General features: G+C 38.3%; 1 protein-coding gene across 1 annotated transcript in view; it reads left to right on the forward strand.

Annotated features, from left to right (window-relative positions):
• LOC127426637 (ras-related protein Rab-26-like) overlaps nucleotides 1-24,139 on the forward strand; it is a 112,679-nt gene that overhangs the window by 20,415 nt on the left and 68,125 nt on the right. The window lies entirely within an intron of this gene.

A 24,139-nucleotide genomic window follows, 5' to 3' on the forward strand; every position in this document is an offset into this window, starting at 1 on the left:
CAGTTACAAAATTATAACCTACAATTAAAATGCCATTATAGTAATAAATCAATAATTGATAATTTATGCCGACATCACCCAGGGAAATATATTGCGCACCACGCACAGAGCTGCAAGTGAACCGAAACTGCACACACTCCCTTCCGTTTTTAAGCAGGCATTAAGTGCTAGTTTGGACAGATATGAAACAATAAATAAAGCGCTTGGGATTTCCATGTATGATTAAAATCAGGGCTGTAACTGCCATATACACTGAGGGGGACAAGTCCCCCCAATAATCAGATATGGCCAAATTGCCCCCCCAATAATTGATATCCTTGTTGCTGTTCTGCTGCAGTCCATTATGTGCTGCTGTATAATTGTCATTTAAGTTGTTGCAGGAATAACATAAAGTTTAATTTTTAGCGTGCACAGTAGTTTAACACCGCTCATCAATGTCTGAGATAGCCAGTCAAATCGATGAAGGCGGGACTCATGTTTAAAAAACTGAGCGGGAGCCTCATGGATTATTCCAAAGCCACACATCAGCAAGCAGTTCATGTTAAGAGTGTTTGTATCATGTGGGATGTAAGTATCTAACTATATGTGTTTAATTAATTCTGAATTTTGTACAGCATCTCCTAAGAGTCTTTTATAAGAGAGACCATTTTATTTTGAATATGTCCTTGTCAGGTCTGTGCTCAACAAATAAGCCACCAGTTAAAGGAGTAGTTCACCTAAAAATTGAAAATTTATTTATTCACCCTTATGTTGTTCAAAACCCATATGCTGTTACTTTTTCTTGGAACATAAAAATATATATATTAAGCCGCTCTGTTCCATAGAATAACAGTTTATTGCGAGTAGGAGCTGTCAAGCTTCAAAAAGGACAAATACTATAAATCGTTATTAAAGGTTCAGTATAAAAACATTAAAACAGTAGTCCATATGACTTGTGCACTTTATTCCAAGCTTTCTGGGGCCATAGAAAAGCTTATTGTTGTATGGACTACTTTTATGGTATTTTACCATATTTTTCCCCTCTTTGGACCTTGAGAGCAGTGGCCAATATGAACTGTTTTTGTAAAAGAGCAGCGTTAGGATTCTTGAAGAAAAGATTGTTTTAAGATTCTATGGGGGAAAAAAACAATGAGGCACAACTTGAGGACAGTAACTAATTCTGTGCATTTTCTTTTTTCCAAGCCAGCTGATGTCATGTCATTTTACAGAGACTTCAGTGATTAAGAGAAATTCAAATTATACTAGCATTTTCTTTACAGCACAGAAAAGAAAGAAAAGTTGACTGAAATAGGCAAATTGTTAACAATGCAGACACAGTGCTTGTCTTGTACTGTGTGAAAAAAACATTTAATTTAAAACCAAAAATTATCAAATTTTGGTCACATATTAAATACTTTAACACATTTAAAGCCTTTATTCAGAAATGTTTTGCATTTACTGCATTTACTATTTTAAAGGACCAAGCACACCCGTGACCACCCACCCCCAAACAAACCCTCAAACCCTCAAAACAAGGTTACGACATTGATTAAAATACTCAAGCCGCACCATCACAACATCCCTTCTCGTATCCATTTTAATAGCAAGGTTATTCCTTCAGTAGGGATGTACAGCTTCTAAATTGTGAATATACTGTATATGTTGTTGAGTTTGAAATGCACTTTAAGTTGATGCATGTAGTGTAATAGTGCAGGTGTTAAGTTAAAATGTGAATGATTTAGTTATTAGAGAATGCTGTTCAGGACCTTGACAAAAAATTACCATGGTTTTACTATAGTAATATTGTAGTAACCATGACTGTAATAACCATGACTGCTGTTACCATGGTTTTCTTAGCAGAAATCATGGTTTTGATACAATTAACCATGGTTTTATAACAGTAATACTGTAGTTTCCATATAGTAACCATGACAGTAACAATTGTTAATTTTGTGGTTACTATGAGCTTACTACAAATACCATGGTAAAACTAAGGTTACTGTTGTAAAACCATCATTTTTATTAAGGGCAAACCTTTTGAAGTGTTTTCCAAATAGAGTATTCTTTGGATTTGGCAGTAATATAATTTTTTTTTTTTTTTTCTGAACAAAGCTAATACCATACCGAAACCGTTACCCTAAAACCGTGATACAAACTGAACCATGAGAAATTCGAACCGTTACACCACTAGTAAACACTAAAATCACGTTAACACATTTAATGTTAATGTGACTATACTTTTGAATCAGTGTGTATTTTAATGTTTTTGGGTTGTAATTCTTATCCCGTTATATACGTTTTCAAGGAATAGGCTACAATGCAGTTTGACAGCAACATACTGTAAACTGTTTCTGCAGTAAGACACCATTGAAAATACAGCAGTAATACTGTGAAAACAACAAAAATAATAATAATAGTGTATGTTTCAGATATACGTTTTATGGCCGTTTTATATTAAGGCCCTTTTGCTGAAAGATACTGTTGTATAATAAGTCAATTTAAAAGAGTGGTCCATTTTGAAAGACCTCTTTTGTGACCTGTCTGTTATATAAAAGTTTACCTGTCTTTGGGTACTTTGAGTTTGCTGAGTTCTCAGTGCTTCAACACACAGAATATTGTGTAATACTAAGAACCATTGACCCATGAGATGAACAAGCTTCAAGCATAAAGCCAAAAAATAGTCCTGCAAAGATTTTCTTTTCATATTAACTCAAAAGACATTTTGAGAGAATTTCCCCATGATTTTATGCCACAGTGCACTCTGAAAACTGTAGTCACAGTGTGACAAAGGTGATTCACTTTCAGCAGTTTTTGGCATGAAAAGAAGGTCTTTTATCTGCCATCACTGAGCGCAAAGGAGTCACACTGCTCCACCCTTGTATTGAAACGAAACAGAATGAAGAATTGAAACACTTTATGTTGGCATCTTTTGAAAATGACAGCTTGGTGCACACTGTCTTTGTAGTTGATCTGGTGTGGTTCACACCCTTAGGCTTCCATGTTTTGACAAGCTCATTAAACTCAGCAACTTCTTGATATATACAGATAGCGCTACACACTGTTCTGTCCAACTATTCCAGAACGTCCTCCAACGTACATGTAATCAGAGCTATACGATATCATTGAAACTGAAAGAACAGCAGTGCTGCATGGGCATGCATAAAGAACAGAACATAGTGTTTCAGCCTACTTCAGATAATTTCATTTAAACAGCTTTTAGGACAAAAGGGGGGAGGGGGCGAGAGAAGGAGAGAGTTAGTCCCTCGGTGCCTTGCGACAGGCCCAGCGATTGGTTGATCTCATAATGATCTGATGGTGTTGATTAATTTGGCTGGGGATTGAGGTAGAACAGACTCTTCTAAAGAGAGTGTACATTTAAATCAATTACCTACCCAGCTTTTTTCATAGCAGTGACATAAAACAGGGTGCGCACACACAAAATCACACAGATGAGGGACTTTTTAACCTCAAGCATCTTGATTGATCGGATTGCTATCTGATTCCACAGTTACATTTGGTTACATAAATGTGTCCTTGCAAAACGATACAAATCTGAACTTTTATTCCCACTCTATATACAGAGTTCACTTCCGTAATGATGATGTTGGTGAAATTTGCCGCACTTGATGTGGCTCAAATAAACAACACTTTAACCGCGCAGTTTGAGCTTTGTGAATTCCCCTTTGGTCTTTTCCTGATTGGATAGTTATGCGATCAGTAAAAATGAATGTCGCAACCAAGTGGAAGCACTATTAATTGCAAGTGATCAAATCAGATTTGCGCGTTCAGACATAACCAACCTATCTGCATGGGTTGCTTTGGTAACGACGTAGGCGTACCCACGTGACGATGCTTTTAAAACAGATGTGGGAAAAATGGAGGTGCTTCATCTCGCTCTCCAAATAAGCGCCCTGTCCATTTGCGGTGCAGAACTCCTCTGTCGCACAAGAAAAACTCACGACCTGGGGAACCCCCTTTCCTCCATGCCTCGAGATATTTCTTGGTAAATGGCCTTATTGCGATAACTGCCTTCGAGTTTTGCCTGGATGGAAGCCTCCCCCCAAAGTGGCAGCAGGCAAACTGACCTATGTGTCAGTCCACTGAGTGGTGTTCTCCTCTCCGCTTAAATCCATGGACATGCCGGAATCTTTGCACATGCCGTTATGAACACTTCTGGCATTTCCGTCACCGATTTTTGATGTCATCGTTCGGTGTCGCGTTAAGAGTGACGCAAAAGACCATTTGAAATCCGATTTGAACAGCCAGAGCGTCCGGACTGAGATGCATCTGAAAAAATCAGATTTCAATCACATTTGAAACCATCTCCCAATGTGGTTTGAATCAGATTCTGAAAAATCTGATTTCATGTGGTTTTTTGCTGTCCTGACTATCAAAAACTCTTCTGGATACAACCTGGATATGCCAAAAATCGGATGTTCACTTACACTGTTTGAAGTAGATCCCATGTTTATGTGTTTTGTCAACATGCCATAACAAACCGACATAGTATGATGTATGCAGTTATTACGGCAGTTGCATTGTCAGAGATACCCTCCCCTCAACAAAATTCAGTCACAAGTGGTCACAGGAGGTGCATCTGAAATGTGAAAGGTGTGAACAGTTACATGTCTTTTCTGACCATTTATGATCAGATCACCCCATGGATGCATATACCTGGTGAATTCTGTTGATGTTGTCTGGTTGGAATCTTTTCCCCGGTTGTGGGAGTCTGTTTAAATGGATGAATCCTTGAGCGCACTGACTCTCTGCAGATCTCTCTCTTTGTGTGCGCAGAGTTATGAGAGTGATTGCAGAGACCTATACGTGAGACACACTGTAAATGTTCATGGAGATGTAGCCTACCTCCGCTTTAATCAAGGACTCTCATTCAGCAGGCATTGAGGACAGCTGCCATGGTCTCCCATTCCACCCAAAGAGAGGGAGAGAGAAAGAGATGACTGATTAGTCAGCTTGTAGCCATACAGAAACAGCTAGTTTTAATGTCAAGGTCTAGCTAATAACATCTTCCACTCTGCAGCGACCTCACTCAAAGAGATTGGTAATTGGAAAATGAAAACTCTGAATAAAATAAATTGCTAGACTCTCTTGCTCTGCCTAATATGGATATCTATTCAATACTGACTTGTTCACTCTGTGTGCATTAGTTCAATATTAGTCCATTGTAGGCTGATGGAAGTAGGTCAGTTTGCCATTCATGTTAGAGATGGGTAAATTGATCTTGAAGTCTTGATACTTTCAATACTGAAATTGTATCAAGAAGAATCGATCCTCATAAAATTAGCGATCCCAGAGTGTTTTTTTAAGCTTTTGATTTGATATTAAGTAGGAAAATTAATGCTTAACACTTCGAGGTAAAGAAAAAAAAAAAAACTACTGCAAATAGAATGGTCTTATAGTTGTGCATATACCTTTACATGCAGAAATGCTAAAAGACACGAGCAGTCACAAAGTGTATCAACAAACATGATGACCCATGCTGCATTTCACACATCCAATCAGATCCTCTGCAATGCACCAGCAAGTTCCTCTATTAACACAAAAGGGCAGAGCTCTTTGAAATGTCCAGCCTGATCTCATAAAGATTATGTGACGGTGTCTACATTTTTGAAAAATTATATTACATGGTTCATTGCATGTAGCCATTTGCGGCAGTTCTGAGGTGAAATGTCCACTGTGTGGCGCTAAAAGCTAGTAAATGTTCTCCCAAACAGATCAAGTTTTTAAGGTTAGTGCTCTATCGAGTTTTAAATCAACATAACCTACCTCCCCACCCTAAAATGTAAACATAAATCTAATGATGGAATCATAAAAAGCAAATGTGAGATGAAAAAGAAACATTGCTAAACAACATTGACATTTTGTGGTGCATTTATTGCGCTTTCGGCTCACGTGCCGACTAGCGTGCTCTTCGGGACTCTTACCCTGGTCCTTTGCATCACAAGTGCGACGCTCTAACAGTTGAGCTACAGCACAATTTGATCATGTTTCAAACAAGCGTGTAAATGTAGTTGGTTATGTAATACAAACATTAAAATAAGTCATACATTATTGTAAAAGTGTTTAGATGTCATAAGATAGCATTGTGTAAGGAACAGGGTGAAAAGTACATTTTATAAATGGATAGTCAGCCCTTTTATTTGTGATTTGTTTGAAAGGGAATAATAATTGTAATTGTTGTTGTAACACCTCTAGTGTTCATTTCACCAGGAAACTGCCATAATCCGTACAACGAGCCATGAAAAAAATAATTTGGCAAAAATGTAGTTATAGTAACGTGATTCTGTGAGACCAGGTCCCATGCAAATTTCCTGTTTCAGTAGAAAGTACCTCAAAACCGGAAAGAAAACTGTGCTCGTCAAGCCATTTCATGGGGTCTTTAAATGTTAAAAACGACGACTTTCAAATATATTGTTAAATGGCTATAATTATCAATTTTATCCTCAGAAATCAGAGAAAAACATGTAATAGAGGTATTGGTATTGAGATAAGCGATACTGGCATTTAAAGTACTTGGTATTGAATCTAAAAAAGTGGTATAGCCCATCGCTCATTTAATGAGTGTGCTACTTTACAGGCTTGTTGGCTGTTGCTAAAGATGGCTGTCCTTCCTTTCTCAGACTGGCTTCTGTGATAACCACAGTTTTCCTGAGCAACCACTGGGCGGCACCATGATGATTCTAATTGCCTGTTTTGTATTTCTGGTCTCAAGACATCAAGTAAATACTGCTGTAACAAGTGATCCAGAGGAGAACAACAACTGTTTAAGTGCTGCTTGGTGTAAAAATGAATTTCAGGCTCAACTTGTGCCGTTGTTGGCTGTCATAACTCAGAATAATTAATGATGCCAACATAACTAACCCCAGACCACAGCTTCATGTCATCTACACACTCAGTGAATATTTACCTTGATACACATAATTACCTCTCCACTGGAAAAGGTGTGACTAACCTAACGACCAAATCTAATGGCTATGTGAAACGCACAGGTAATTTTCTGTCCCCTTGACAAGAAATGCTTCCAGTGCTATTGAGGGTAATGAGCAAGTGTAATTACCGGATGGTTCGGCATGGTGCTCTGTGTGCTGTAAAATCCAGCATTATAGATTGGGCTGAATATACATTTAAAAAGAAAGTACAAAGATAGTGTCCTGTTTTAGCCCATGACATAGCTCTAGTAGTATGTCTAGTATGCTCTCAGTATTATTAAGCAGTCTACGCAGGCTTTAGCTGACCAGAATTTTCAAGTTTTAAACTGGGAGAGGCCTGAGAATTTGAAGTGCCCACCCATACTTGTCTGAAATTAGGAATAACATAATTTCTAAAAGAAGTAGTTTAATCACTATAAGAGAAAATGTCTTAGAGTGTAGAATGTCATGTTAATGTCATATCCAAGAACAATCCAAAAAGTGTGGGGGACAAATTACAAATCTCATCAGCCTCTCTTCACAATAATGTCATGGTTTTAATTGTGACAAATCTTAAAAAAAGAAAATTGCCAGAAACATTAGGCTTTAGCATTTTTGTAATAAAAGTTTGATAATTACGCCTAAAATATTTTTGTGACCGCTATACAGTGCATCCGGAAAGTATTCACAGGGCTTCACTTTTTCCACATTTTGTTATGTTACAGCCTTATTCTAAAATGGATTAAATTCATTATTTTCCTCAAAATTCTACAAACAATACCCCATAATGACAACGTGAAAGAAGTTTGTTTGAAATCTTTGCACATTTATTAAAAATAAACGAAAAAAATCACATGTATATAAGTATTCAAAGCCTTTGCCATGACACTCAAAATTGAGCTCAGGTGCATCCTGTTTCCACTGATCATCCTTGAGATGTTTCTACAACTTGATTGTAGTTCACCTGTGGTAAATTCAGTTGATTGGACATGATTTGGAAAGGCACACACCTGTCTATATAAGGTCCCACAGTTAACAGTGCATGTCAGAGCACAAACCAAGCCATGAAGTCCAAGGAATTGTCTGTAGACCTCCGAGACAGGATTGTATCGAGGCACAGATCTGGGGAAGGGTACAGAAAAATTTCTGCAGCATTGAAGGTCCCAATGAGCACAGTGGCCTCCATCATCCGTAAATGGAAGAAGTTTGGAACCACCAGGACTCTTCCTAGAGTTGGCCGCCCGGCCAAACTGAGCGATCGGGGGAGAAGGGCCTTAGTCAGGGAGGTGACCAAGAACCCCATGGTCACTCTGACAGAGCTCCAGCATTTCTCTGTGGAGAGAGGAGAACCTTCCAGAAGAACAACAATCTCTGCAGCACTCCACCAATCAGGCCTGTATGGTAGAGTGGCCAGACGGATGCCACTCCTCAGTAAAAGGCACATGACAGCCCACCTGGAGTTTGCCAAAAGGCACCTGAAGGACTCTCAGACCATGAGAAACAAAAATTGAACTCTTTGGCCTGAATGGCAAGCGTCATATCTGGAGGAAACCAGGCACCGCTCATCACCTGGCCAATACCATCCCTACAGTGAAGCATGGTGGTGGCAGCATCATGCTGTGGGGATGTTTTTCAGTGGGAGGAACTGGGAGACTAGTGAGGATTGAGGGAAATGCAGCAATGTACAGAGACATCCTTGATGAAAACCTGCTCCAGAGCGCTCTGGACCTCAGACTGGGGTGAAGGTTCATCTTCCAACAGGACAACGACCCTAAGCACACAGCCAAGATAACAAAGGAGTGGCTCCGGGACAACTCTGTGAATGTCCTTTAGTGGCCAAGCCAGAGCCCAGACTTGAACCCGATTGAACATCTCTGGAAAGATCTGAAAATGGCTGTGCACCAACGCTCCCCATCCAACCTGATGGAGCTTGAGAGGTCCTGCAAAGGAGAATGGGAGAAACTACCCAAAAATAGGTGTGCCAAGCTTTGTAGCATCATACTCAAAAAGACTTGAGGCTGTAATTGGTGCCAAAGGTGCTTCAACAAAGTATTGAGCAAAGGCTGTGAATACTTATGTACTGTACATGTGATTTTTTTATTTTTTTTATTTTATTTATTTATTTATTTTTTTATTTTTAATAAATTTGCAAAGATTTCAAACAAATTTCTTTCACGTTGTCATTATGGGGTATTGTTTGTAGAATTTTGAGGAAAATAATGAATTTAATCCATTTTGGAATAAGGCTGTAACATAACAAAATGTGGAAAAAGTGAAGCACTGTGAATACTTTCCGGATGCACTAAGTATAAAATGTTTTTTTCCAACCTAATCTCATAGAATTAACATTACTGTAACTACATTTTTGCAAACTGACTTTTACGTGCCAAATTCTACATTTCACCACAGTTTCCTGGTGAAATTAACACTAGAGGTGCTACAACAACTGTGCGTTTTATTCACTTCCACACAATTCACAGCTGCAGCAACTGATTATGACTTTATAAACATGTATTTTTTGCACTATTACTCTCACACAGCTATGATAGGATATCAAAACACTTTTACTCTGACATATAATTTGAAAAACGATACATTTGAACTCTTACACAACCACCTTCATTTACACACCTACTCTAGCATGAATAGCTTCCAGGGTAGCTCACCTGATAGTGTTGGAATTTCGACGAGTCAGACAGCGGTTTGAGCCCAGCCACATGAGATGAAAATGTCATAGAAGCGACGTGGTTGCTTCAGAAAATTTGCTTTTGATGTCGCATTTGCTTTTTCCATACTAACGGTTAGGTTTAGATGATGATTTAGGGTAGGGATGTCTGTTTTGTTTACCTTTTATTTGCATGTACCACACTATTGTCCGTGTCTCGTTTGGAAGGATGCGTCCTCCGGAGGTCGCATTTGTCGGCCGCATACTTCATCGAGGCTGTCTTTTTCTTATTTTTTTATCTATTGTCAGTGCCTTTTATGTATATGCACTTACATTTATACAATTGTTAACCTTTTTTGCATTCCCAATAAATAAAAAATTAAACGAGACAGCCTCGATGACATATGCGTCCGACAAATGTGACCTCCGGAGGACACATCCTTCCAAACGAGACACAGCCGGCGATTAGATTTAGGTGTTGGTTTAGGGTAAGGATGTCTGTTTTGTTCACCTCTCATTTGCTTTTAAAACACTATTGCTCAGATTTAGTTTAAAGTTTTAGGTTAGGGAGATATGTTTTACTCATTAAAACTCCATCTAATATTTACCTTATAAACTTTGCCTGATTCACCATTTCACTCACTTTTGGTGCCCCCCGCTGGACATTTCACTAGGAAACTGCAACCACACGATGAAGTGCGTAATTTTGATTTGCAAAAATTTGCCATGTAATGTTCATGAGGTCAGTCTTTTTTTTTTTTTTTTTTTTCGTCAAAGATGTCTTCTCTACTCAGGAATGTTTACTTGCTACGTTATGTAAACATTTTAGCCCCAACTAATTTGCTGAAATGGGAACATTGGTGGCCATTGTAGGACTGTCGTTTCCTGCTTGCACGGCTTTTGTTTATTCATTTTCCATGAATTCTGAACAGAATCAAATGCAAATAAAATAAAACAAATAAGAACTTGGTTTCTGCAGATTTTAACATTTACATGTGAATATACAGGGTAAATCGGGACATTCTGGTCACCCTGTGTGATGGATTTCATTTTTTTTTATCATATTAGATGTACTGTATACTGGAAATAATATTTTGCATATTTTCTTATACTCATGGAATATGGACATGCAAATCAATGGATAGGCCACACACTGCATCTCTGTCACTATGTTAGTGTTCTCCACGCTTGTTTATGGACAAAGTGTCAAAGTCACATCATTTCATCAATCATTTAAGGTCTGCTGAAAAGGTCAGTTACAATATTTTGCACACGATTAAGCAAATAGCACAGCAACAACTATGTCCTCAGATTCACATTGCATCCTGAATACATTTAGAGACTAAATGAGTTATCAGCCCTTTAATTGCACATAAAGCATTTACAGGAGATCAGAATCTGGAAAATAATCTTAAGGAATCTTAAGGAGTTTTACAGCAGAGTGCCAATGAATATTCATGAGACATTTCTTTGTCAGGTCCTGAGAGTTTGAGTGACAGCTGGCCCAGCCCAGCAGCTTTTGATTTTTTGCATTGGCTTGCCATGAATATTAATAAGCACATGACGGTGTTCTGAACACAGCAGGTCATTAGGGTTGATTATGAGAGTGTCCATCCACACACCACAAGCTACTCTATGACCTACATCACTGGCCTCAAAGAGTTCACAAGTAGGGTGCTAAATAGGACCTGAAATGGGACATCTGTTAATCTTCTCAGGCTGGGCTTTGAAGTATCTTTGGTGATGCATAGACCAGCACCGACCAATAGTCTCGTTTAGACCCAGCCAACCTAACAGATGACCAGAATATGCAAACACTCATCTCACTGAAGCCCCATTTTCAGTGTTAAAGTATTTTCTCCTATCGCAGCTTATTATGCAGAGACAGATGTACCCTGCGTTCCAAAATGGGATAAATCTGCCTCCGAAGGTCATTTCAAAGGAGGAACAATCATGGTTGCCATGATGAAGGGTTGTTCCAAACAGAAGGGCTCATAAATAGCTGCCGGAACTGGACCATACTACTTATTCATGCATTTATCTAATCAGTCAATCATGTGGCAGCAGTGAAGTGTATGCCGATACAGGTCAGGAGCTTCAGTTAATGTTCACATCAACCATCAGAATGGGGGAAAATGTGATCTCAGTGATTTCGAACATGGTATGATTGTTGGTGTCAGATGGGCTGGTTTGAGTATTTCTGTAACTGCTGATCTCCTAAGATTTTCACACAAAACAGTCTCTAGAGTTTACTCAGAATGGTGCCAAAAACAAAAAACATCCAGTGAGCGGCAATTCTGTGGACGGAAACACCTTGTTGATGAGAGATCAACAGAGAATGGCCAGACTGGTTCGAGCTGACAGAAAGGCTATGGTAACTCAGATAACCGCTCTGAACAATTGTAGTGAGCAGAATAGCATCTCAGAATACACAACACATCGAACCTTAAGGCGGATATGGCTACAACAGCAGAAGACCATGTTGGGAACTTTATTTGGACCATAGTGCTCCTAATAAAGTGCTCGGTGAGTGTAAGTAAAACATTGCTCCTGTTTGTTGGAGCTTCCTAACCAGCCCGACACAGCAACATATAACAATAGTGTGATTTTTGGAATGGGACAGTATGTTTCTCTGACCAAAGACAAATGAGGGGAGTGTTTGAAACCCTGCTAAAAACTTGATTATTTTTGGTGATTTCATTTGGATGATGATGTAGAAATTACACACTTCAGTTTTAAAGGCTGAGCTAATAATGAAACAAGGAAAAACTTGTGAAGGAGAAAAGAAGGGAAGACAGAGCAAAAACTATGAGAGAAGTGATGTATGTGATTGTTGTGTGAAAGAAGGAAGCTCCTCTTCAGGAGCTGCCTTTAGACCCACTCAACTCTTGAGAGAGAGAGAGAGAGAGAGACATCTAGAGCCAGAAGGAGAAAGAGGGTGGGGGAAAAAAGAGACAGAGAACGATGACAAGGAAATTAAGGGAGGTCACCTACTGTACACCTTTATTAATGTGGTCAGTGATTCTCATCTGGTTTTGCTTCAGGACTCAGATTTAGATATCAAGTGGTGACCCAACACAATGTCAAGTCCCTAATCTGTATTTAAAGTGATAGTTCACCCAAAAAATAAAAACTCATCCAATTCTTTCCAAACCCTTATGACTTTCTTCTGTGGCAGACAAAATTATATGTTGGCCAGAATGTTAGCCTCTGTCACCTTTCACTTTAATTTCATCTTTTACCTTATGATGAAACTGAATTGTCGGTGGCTGAGTCTAATCTTTCGCCTAACATCTCATTTTGTGTTCCACAGAATAAAGTAAGTCATGCAAGTATGGAACAACATGAATGTGAGTAAATAATCAATTTGTATAAATTTTCGTTTGTAGTTGAACTTAACATTTCATGTAATCTTGTGTAGCATCTGGACCAATCAGACACACAATTATTCATTATTTAATGAATAATCCAACAGATGTCTCAAGACCGTAACAAGCAAAGGTCCAAGTAGGCCCAAGCAGACTCTGAGATGTCTGCTCTCCCACTAATCATTATCAGCTCTTACTCCCCCTTTGCTGACACTGGTCCAGCAACTAGTGGACCTCAGAGACATTCCAGGTTGGGGAAGGTAGCCACATGCAAAAGCAAAGAAATGTGGAGAAGAAATTCACTCCCCCATAGGAAAGAGACATAAAGCCCATAAAACAGACTTTTTTTTCATTAATTTATAGACAAACTGTTCTATAAATGAACATGCATATCCTCAGGACATTGTGTGTATGATTATTACTGTCTCATATAGTGTCTTTTGTACTGTATACCGTTTTGTGCATGCTTTATGACAGAACCACTAGATAATGTAAAATTATTGGTATCATGCTTCCTATCAAATTAATCCTTGTGTGATGCCCTAAACATTGGCGTATAGCACCCCCTTATAGCATGCATTGTATGCTTGTTATATTAATTAGAGCATAAAGGGGCACAAACTGCTAGCTTACTCCAATCATGCAAATGAGTCCGCTTCCAAACAAAGGAACTTTACCCGCTGGAAAATTGCACCTTTCTCATTGGTCAAGCCAAACTCGAGAGGAGTGACCTCCCTCAGGAGTTAAAGGGCACTGTCGGAGTGACCTCCCTCTCTCTCTCTCTTCCCTCTTCTCTTTCTCCCTTCTGCTCATGGTTGCTGCTCGTGTGGGACCGGAAACACCCGGTCTGAACGCGAGGTCGTGGGCCGGCAGGCCTTAACACATCAAGCCATGTGTAACTTCCTCGACCATAACTGAGTCAAATTAACACCGCAAGTTCATCATCATTTCTTCATTCGACACGGATGAAATTGATTGCAAATTCAACACCATTGACTCAAGGAACCATCAAGACTTTCTCCTAAAACTGCATCCGGCCTCTCTCTCAACAGCCAAGGCATTGCAAGTATCGTACAATTAACTAACTAAACAGAGGTTTAGTATAAGCTGTGAACCCCTTTGTTAACAAGGGTGCTTTGAAGTAAGAAACTGATGGTTCTTTCAGATGGATAAATGACTCTTGTCATAGCTTCTTTCCCCTTTTCTGTTCCGGTTGCATTCACTATCACTTTTCCATTTCCCATGTATGTGTGATTTGTGTGTATGTGTTTGTGTAGATTAGTTATGTGTTTGTGATTTAGTTAAATAAAGCTTTTGTGTACATTTTTGCGAGTTGATTCTGGTCTGCTTGTAAATCAACGTCAATTTAACGATTTGATCACAGCTACATGCTAAGAAAGAGTTATTTTTCTGTGGCCATGAAAAATATCCTTTCTGAGAGTTGATAGACGATCAATACTGAGTGTTCGCTGAACGAACAGATTTATTGATTTTAATGTTAATTCAGCTACATCAAGTTAATTCTATTAACTGATCCAAATATTTATAATTTATTATGAGTTATGGTTAATTATTCATATTCCCCTTTTAAAAATAATTTGACCGTGGTATATTTTGATAAATAATCTCATCCCTGTTTTTAAAAGATTTTGCTTCAAAGCTGTACCTAAATATGTGTAATATTATTTTCAATGAGCCGTGAGAACAATATAACTCCAATAACAGAATTAATCATAATTCCCTTATTAAAGCTAATTCCTTACAATAGAAATTGTGAGCGGATACAACGAGACTTTGTATTACGATTTTAATGGTGGAGAATTTTATTCAAACAAATAATCTAGTTATTTGTCATTTATCTAATTTATAATGGTTGTCAAATGCGACTAATTCTATTATAAATTTCCTTACATAATAATGTAGAATAAGGACAGTTTAAATTAATTCCTAGCTCACACATACTGTTTCCCTACATATAATGGTGGAAGTACGTGGGCACTTTAACCCATCCCGTGTACATTTATACTACCAAATTCGCTACACTTGCATAATTTTGTTTATGGTGTTCGAGGATAAGAGCATGTCACACAACCTGTCCATAATGGCATATGCCTAGTTTAACTACCTAACATGGGCTATCAGAATATAAATTTTTTAATAAAATGCATAGTTCAGACTCTAAATTCTGATTGGATGAGCTGTGTTTGAAGCCGTTGTAAACAATAAACCAATAAATCCACAAAAAAAAAAAAAAAAAAAAAAAAAAACACTCCTGTGATTGCACATTCTGTTGATGAGCCATGTTGCTACATTGCTTGTCAGCCTATATAAGAATTGTTTATTTCGATTATTAATATAAATAATGTACCTATTTATTGAACATTTTATTATATTGCTGTTGCCGCCACTTTACAAAAGCAAAAAGCCACTCAAGGCTATGCATTATAGAGATTTTACCAGGAGGGTAAAGGGCTGAATGCGAAGTCTTATTCGCATAGTGCCTATGTGGTAAAATCACTAATACACAACCTTGTGGTTTATTGCTTTTATATATTTGTGTAGTATTGTTTTTTCTCAGCTCTCCGCGACCATGTCAGAACAGTCTCACGACCCACCAGTTGAGAGCCACTGCTGTAGATTACTAAACTATGTGCATACCACAGATGGTTTATCTGAAAGATATCAAACACTGAAGCAGAGCTGCATACATTTTGTATATGTGTCTATCTTCACTGCCGCTGTGCAGACCAGGTACTCTGAAGGCAATTAAAACATGTTTAGCTACTCTTTAGCTGTGTCTCGTTTCGAAGGCTGTGTACTAGGTAGGACGCGTCCTTTGAAGGCTGCAGCATACTGAGCGTCCTCCTTTAAACAAGCCTCATTCATAGGACAAACGGAAACGGAACGTAACATGGTTGCTATGACAGCACGCCACTCTTTAACAAGCACGAGCGCTTTGAGTGAGAAGGGAGCAAATTCCCTTTAGAAGGGAATTTTATGAGGTAAATTTTAGGAGAGTTATAATGATGTAAAGAGAAAAGAAAATAGATTTTACAGGTGTACTTTTAGTCTAATACTTTATTTTAATTATATATTAATATAATTATACATATTATATACTCTGCACCCATCTACTGAGGTACTTCAACTTGGGAATTAACATTCCTTACGTTTGAACATCATATTTACGGGCAAATTGGCATCATTTTTATAGACATTACCGTTGAAGCAAAGAATTGTGGGTTGTGAGTGCCCAAGAAGGATACACCTCATGCATCCTCCGAATTCCTGTGAAAGAAGGTCGTACTTGCTTTTCTGAAACGAGACAGCCTCTGACGTATGCGGCCAACAAATGCGTCCTCCGGAGGGTGCAGCCTTCCAAATGAGACACAGCCTTTGCCACCTGCAGCCATAATGTCAGTATGATGATATAGCTGTGAGGTGTTGGGTGGAGTTAATGTTTGAACTGATGAAGAGAAGATCTGATCCTGACAGTGTGATCTTTGCAGATTTTTTGACTCACTGAGCAAGGAATACTTTCTTGTTATAGGCTATAACTTCATTTCAATGTTAAAAAAGTTATAATGCCATTTATGTGTGTTTACACAATGCATTTTTAACTACATGTTATATGAACAATCAGTCAGTAATTGCACTGTTTTTTTTGGGGTTTTTTTACGTTTACATTCATTTTAAGTTAACATCGCATGAGAAAAGTAATGATTGTAGTTGAGTGAATAAGAACCACAGATTCAGTCAGTGAGTTGTTAGATGATTCAAACTGATAACATCTTACTGATATGAAGCTATTACTCTCTGCATGATTAATCAGAATCTCTCCGTCTCCATCTCTCTTTAAATGAGTCCTTTAACCTTACCAGACACATTATCCTATTATCATTATATGCAGTACATTTACCTTCTTCATTTAATGGATTTAAGCACCTTTCTTCAAAAGATGAAATATATTATACTGTGCTATAGATAATAGACTATTGAATATTGTTCAGTGCCATTAATCAGTTATGTAAGGGTTAGTTTCACAAAGCCATAGCTTTTGACTTGCAGCATAAAGGTCTACTTTCCAGCTTATTCTGGCTGAGAACTGTCATACATGTAAAACAACCAGCCAGTTTTTTTTATTTATTTATTTATTTTTTTATTTTTTTTATTTTTATGTGCTGTTTAGTTGTGGGTAAATCTGAAATACATGATACCACAATATTAGACTGACATGGAAGTCTCTGTGAATATCTAGTCTGCTTGCTACTAATGGGCTCAAACAAAACTCTCAAAAATCTTTAAAGCTGAAGGATGTAATTTCTGCGGCACTATGGCCAACAAACGGAATTGCAAAAATAAACTGTTTTCAAAACAGCTTTCTGAATTGCCGTTGGTCAAACAAAGAGATAGTCCCGCCCCAACTCACACCATTGGGCGTGTAATGTTGTTGGGGTGGGTCTAAGTGGGTCACTCTAAACAAACAGGAATTTTCAATGCGCCAGAGAGAAAGAATGCGTACATTTGTTTGAGAAAATTATAGGCTTATAGTTGTCTCTGCATATTAAGCTCAGATAGGAGAAAGTATTTTAACACAGGAAAGGTTACATACATCAGCTTTAAAAGATTCTCACTCACAAGTGCTCATATTGTCAAACCAGTACCTTTTTGAATAAAATTGTTTCCTGGCAGACTGAAAAAACAAGCAAAAAAAAAAAAAAAACCTGTGCAACCCAACTACTATAAGTTGTGTTGCAGTTGGGCAATACAGATTGTAGCTTGCGATTTTCTAAGTGTTTTTTTTTTTTTTTTTCAAGTTTGCATGCAATACATATGCATTAGATGGTTAGTGAATGGACTGTGAGCAAGGTTGGGACCATGTAACATACAAAGGTAATTTACATAAGTCCTTAAAAATACAAAAACAGCCAATTTAATTCTAAGGTTTAGAGAGAGGGTGGAAAATGGTCATGTAACCATAAAAATGTTTTGGAATATTTTGAATATGGGCCCTTAAATCATTAGCTAACACATAATGTAGCACAACATCATTATGTCAGTCTGGTCACAGTGTAATGTTCTGATGTAATAGTTCTCATTTCACCAGTCAATAAACTTATGTTGTGACCGTGAGAAGCACTGCTATTGAAAACTTTAATTAAAATAATGAAACATTTCTTTGGCTGTTGATGGCAGTATTTGTATAGAGTCACCTGCAGCAAGCCGGAAGTTCTGACTGCATAAACAGAACAGCACATTTCAACACCAAGGGGTTTTCAGACTTGTGATTGACTAAACCATCCCCTACAGACATTGACTAACAGCATCGACTGGGGCCAAACCAACACAGAGGAACAAAACAAAGCATTCGTTTGTGATTTAATTAGGCTCATTAAGCTAGCTTTTCCTCAGTGAAAAAGTGTAGTTGACATGAAAAACTTTGAAGTGAACTTTATGGACATGCATTAGCTACTGGATTCTTGTTAAAGCCGAAGGATTATCTTATGCCTTGTGTTGTGTGTAATATTATTTATTGAGTTTATCAAAAGCAGTTCATGTGCTTAATTTAAAATGAGTGGAAAATAAAACCTGGTTCTGTTGTAACTTTCCCTCGAGACTGTTTATAATGTGGACTTGATATCGTTTCATCCAATTTAACCACTTCAGGCTTAAAAATGACTCATTTACAACTTAGTTCTCAGACGTGATTGTCTTTTGAAGGCTTTGGCCACATCTCTATGCAAATTTGATGACAAACTGAGTTCAGGATTTGGTCGTTACATAAGCTGCTCCTCTCACAGTATCTAATTGGCTTGTCAGAGTCAGAGGCAGAAGTGTAGGTGTTTGCTCTGAGTCACTTGATGTCTCCACTGTCCTCCCCATTTATGACCCAAACTAACAAGTGCCAAGGGACCTCTTCCTTAACCGGCTGTTTTAACAATATACAACTTGAGCTGAAGGTATCACCACCTTCACTGAGACAGAAGTGTGTCCTGACAATACACACCTTTAATTGGTTGTACTGTACCATCATATTTTCTGAAAAAAATAAAGTGCCAGGTCAATTTTTTATCTATGATTGTCATTACACTCTGTAAAATATTTTAGCCTATTTTTAAAGGTGCTATATGTAAGATTGACAACAAGCGTTTGAAATGGGTACTGCAGTCCAAATTCAAAATATTGGAGAGTTGTCTGCCCCGCCCCAGACTCGAAGCTTATACGGGTTGCCAGAATGAGGACACGCAACAGGAAACTGTATTTAAATTGCATTACATCAACTTCCTTAGTTTCAGCTACATACTTATGTATTCATAATAGGATATACACTTCATAATGGGGGTTGAAAACGAATATTGATTCAGATATTGACCGGTCTGAAAGTGTTCCACTTGATAGACATCCAATTCTGGACAGTGCCGGGGCCATCAAGTGATGCTTCTTCCAGTCCCTCTTGCTAGGGGTGGAGGTGCTTGGACCCTCGTAGCTAAAAAGAATATGCCATAATCAACCTAAGCATGCAGAAAACTGTATATCGTTGAACTAAAATATCTACCTAGCAATCTAACACTAGTGACAATTCACCACATTCATTGATTCAGTCACAAAATACAATAAACTCTTCTAAAAAATGATGCAAGGTTTACATTAGATTAGAGAAAAACTATAGCAAGTAGCTAGGGATAGGCATGAGTAACGTTACTCGATTTGGACATCAGTATTCATAAAACATATAATCGCGTTTGTAAATTGAGTCAATTTTGAGTCAAGCTTGTGGTTTCCGTTGTATTTTTCTGTCACGCTGGTTGTTGCTGATGTAGTAAACAGCTGTGGCCCGTCCGCTCCACCATATTAATCGGGATCAGTTCATCGGCTATGTCTCGCTGCCTTGAAACCAGGCTGCACATGAAACCCTGAGTATGAATGCGAGTGCTCAAATGTTGGATTTACTCAATTTCCATCCACACTAATAGCCGAGATAAATTAGATAGCTAATTTTAGGTGACGCTCAATGCTTACCTGTTAAGGAGAAAATTAGCCAACTCAGCATCCGTTTTAAAGGATTTCTGGGCTTTAAGCTGTCTCCATCTTCCAAAAGCATCTCCAATATTCATCCTTGTTTTACTACACCTCTGGTCATAGTGGTTTTTAGATGGATGGTGAGGCTTTTTAGGTCGGGTGGTATCTGTTATCTCTGATCCAGTTCGTTTGCTGGCTTCCATGGCTGCAGCACGCAGTGTTGTTTGCCTGCAAACTTGTTCAAATCTGGCAACCTGGTGGTGTCGAAATACTATTGGTGAGTGGGCAGTGGGTGGAATCACACAGGCCAAAACATAAACAAAAATTCCGGCCCGGAATGGAAACTTCAAAGTAGAATATACTGGCTGTAGCATCGTTATCGGAGAAGCCAGTATTTCAACTTAGCATGTTTCCTAATTCTCTAATGACATATTATGGTCATTTTTATGATTTAGTACAGTAAAAATATTACATATAGCATCTTTAAGATTTACATTTCAATTTCATAACTTCAATTTGAGGACATTTGGTATGTTTAAAAATGTAAATGAATAAAACTGAAAAAAAATATATTTAAGTTACATTTATTTTTAATTAATGCTTCTATATACCATATTTTAACTTATTTTTGTTAAACAATACTCAATTCAATTTGATAAAAATTTGTTTCTAAATTTAAATGCATAAATCTTAAAAATAGGCTTTATTTTTTTTTGGAGTGTACTGTGCCTGATGTAGAAATATAAAATAAAAATAACTAACAGGTACTACAGTATGAATGCATCCTGTGTGAACGTTCCCTTACATTACATCACATGATCTCATATAAAAGAAAAAATGTGATGGAAGTCATCCATCAATGAGGGTTGAAAAAGTAATTCTAAAACCACACAGAGTTCAGCTGTTCTCATCAACCCCATTTTTATTTACTTTGAGGGTTTTGATTGTTCTGTTCTTGACTTTCTTTCGTACACTTTTTACCGTGTCCTACTGTATCTCGCTTACTCTTTGTAAATCTCAATATTTGCACTGAAAAACTGCAGAGGTAAAAAAACAAAAGAGTGACCCCCTTATAACTGATTATTAGTGTAGAGGTTTCCAAGGTTTGCTTTAATAGATTAAATTGGTTTTGTTTATTGCAATGCCTTCTGAAAACACCTTGGAATTATCAACAAATATAACGTGGAATAAAAAAACGGACAGTTTCAACTTCAAATTCTAAATTGGACGAGGTGCATTCGTGACCCCACATTCTAGATTAATGTACCAAGTTTCTATGTTGCTTGGCAGCCATAACCAGCATATAAAGCCTATAGATTTAATGACCATAACGTCACACACCACAGGCTACCACGCTTACAGCTTCTTTTGAGCAGCTGCTTTTAATAGTGAATATGGGCAGCGCTGCAGTTTTGATCATCTGTTAAGCATTATATAATCTAATAATGTTTATGTTAATAAAAGTTATTATAAAGGGATGTTGGTAATACAGTAAGGTTCCGTTAGTTAATGCATTAGGTATCACAAACTAACAATGAACAGTATTTTTTTTTTTTCAGCATTTATCAATATTTGTTAATGTGAGTTTACAAAAATACAATTGTTCATTATTAGTTGATGTAAGTTCATAGTATATTAACTCATGTTAACATATAAACTTTTGATTTTAAAATAACATTAACCAAGTATAATGCATGCTGTAAAAGTATTGTTCATTATTAGTTCATGTTGTTAACTGATGTTAACAAATAGAACTTTGTTGTAAAGTGTCACCGGGATATTTATGGTTTATGATTAAATATACATAATGTTCTTTTAGAAATATTGAGAAAACAAGTTTTAACTTGATTCAATAGGCCTAAATGATTCAGTCGAACATGTAACAGGTTGATTAATAGATGTACACACACGTTTAACACACTTCTTAAGCCAGGGAAATGTGGCATATAAAAATCAAAGTACCATCAGACATGCAATATGAATCTTTACTGCTTAAATTAATGGTCACACACAGTAAATAATAATATTTTACTTATTCAGTATTCAAATCTAACAACAAGTTTTGATTGAACAAGTTACTACTTGCATAAAAAATACATGCAAAGACATATTTTAGAAGTATCACATTATTTTTTATTCACAAACAGCCAGTATGCACTGCAGTGGTCGTGAGACGGGGTCCCATTCATACTGTTACATCGTACATAGTGGTATTGTTGATTTAAGATCATTGTTAGATCATATTTGGCCTCATATCTGTCATATCTTCACTCTGGAATTGAAAGCCTAAGTGATTATTCTTGCAGAGGACTCGTAGTAGCATTATGTCATTCATTCATTGAATTCCGGCATCTCATCCAATCTTGATCTAGCCCATGGCCGCCGATAAGGGGGGACAACTGGACCTTTTGTCCCGGGCTTGAGGGGTGCCCGGCTGAACTGGAAGGGGGAGCCCACAGAAAGGCTGTTCCATATTGTAGAGCGCATCCAAACACAGTCAGCGGGAGATGAGGTTCTAAACACTGAGACAGTGCGCAACAGCAAAAGTGAAAGCCACTGAGGTAGTGCACATTGCTGGAACAACTGTCCGGACAACTTAATGGAGGGGGGCCAGCTGAATACGTTTTGTACTGGGCCCAAGAATTTCTAACTGCAGCCCTGATCTAGACCTCAATCTACACTACATACCCTGTAATGTCAAAGCAAAAACCAGATTTTTGATAACTTTGCAAATTTATTAAAAAGAAAAAACTGAAATATCACACTGACATAAGTATTCAGACCCTTTGTTATGACACTTGAAATTTAGCTCTGGTGCATCCCATTTCTCTGGATCATCTTTTAGATGTTTCTACACTTTGATTGGAGTCTACCTGTGGCAAATTCAGTTGACTGGACATGATTTGGAAAGGCACACACCTGTCTATATAAGGTCTTACAGCTGAAAATGCATATCAGAGCAAAAACCAAGCCATGAGTTCAAAGGAACTGCCTGCAGAGCTCAGAGACAGGATTGTGTCAAGGCACAGATTTGGGGAAGGCTGCATTGAAGGTTCCCAAAGCACAGTAGCCTCCATCATTTTTAAATGGAAGAAGTTTGGAACAACCAGGACTCTTCCTAGAGCTGGCCGCCTGGCCAAACTGAGCAGTTGGGGGAGAAGGGCCTTGGTAAGAGAGGTGACCAAGAACCCGATGGTCACTCTGGTTGAGCTCCAGAGATCATGTGTGGAGATGGGAGAAACTTGCAGAAGCACAACCATCACTGCAACACTCCACTGATCTGGGCTTTATGGCTGAGTGGCCAGACAGAAGCCTCTCCTCAGTGCAAGACACATGAAAGCCCACTTGGAATTGGCATAAATTCACCTAAAGGACTCTCAGGCTGTGAGAAACAAGATCCTCTGGACTGATGAAATGAAGATTGAACTGTTTGGCCTCAGTTCCAAGCATCATGTCTGGAGGAAACCAGGCACCACTCATCACCTGTGCCATACCATTCCAACGGTGAAGCATGGTGGTGGAAGAATCATGCTGTGGGAGTGTTTTTCAGTGACAGGGACTGGTCAGGGTTGAAGGAAAGCTGAACGCAGCAAAATACAGAGATATCCTTAATGAAAACCTGGTCCAGAGTGCTCAGGACCTCAGACTGGGCCGAAGGTTCACCTTCCAACAGGACAGTGACCCTAAGCATACAGCCAAGACAAAGCAAGAGTGGCTTAGGGACAACTCTGTGAATGTCCCTGAGTGGCCCAGCCAGTGCCCGGACTTGAACTCAATCAAAGATCTCTGGAGAGACCTGAAAATGGCTGTCCACCAACAGTTCCCATCCAACCTGACAGAGCTTGAGACGATCTGCAGAGATGAATGGCAGAAAATCCCCAAAACCAGGTGTGCAAAGCTTGTCGCATCATGCCCAAAAAGACTTGAGGCTGTAATCACTGCCAAAGGTGCTTCAACTAAGTACTAAGTTAAGGGTCTGAATACTTATGTCAATGTGATATTTCAGTTTTTTTTTTTCTCCACTTTTCTCCTCAATTTGGAATTCCCAATTGCCAATGCGCTCTGAGTCCTCGTGGTGGCGTAGTGACTTGCCTCAGTCCGGGTAACGGAGGACGAATCTCAGTTGCCTCCGTGTGTAAGACTGTCAATCTGCGCATCTTATCACATGTCTTGTTGAGAGC

The sequence above is a fragment of the Myxocyprinus asiaticus genome, chromosome 36 (assembly GCF_019703515.2).
Source record: "Myxocyprinus asiaticus isolate MX2 ecotype Aquarium Trade chromosome 36, UBuf_Myxa_2, whole genome shotgun sequence".
Classification (NCBI taxonomy): Eukaryota; Metazoa; Chordata; class Actinopteri; order Cypriniformes; family Catostomidae; genus Myxocyprinus; species Myxocyprinus asiaticus.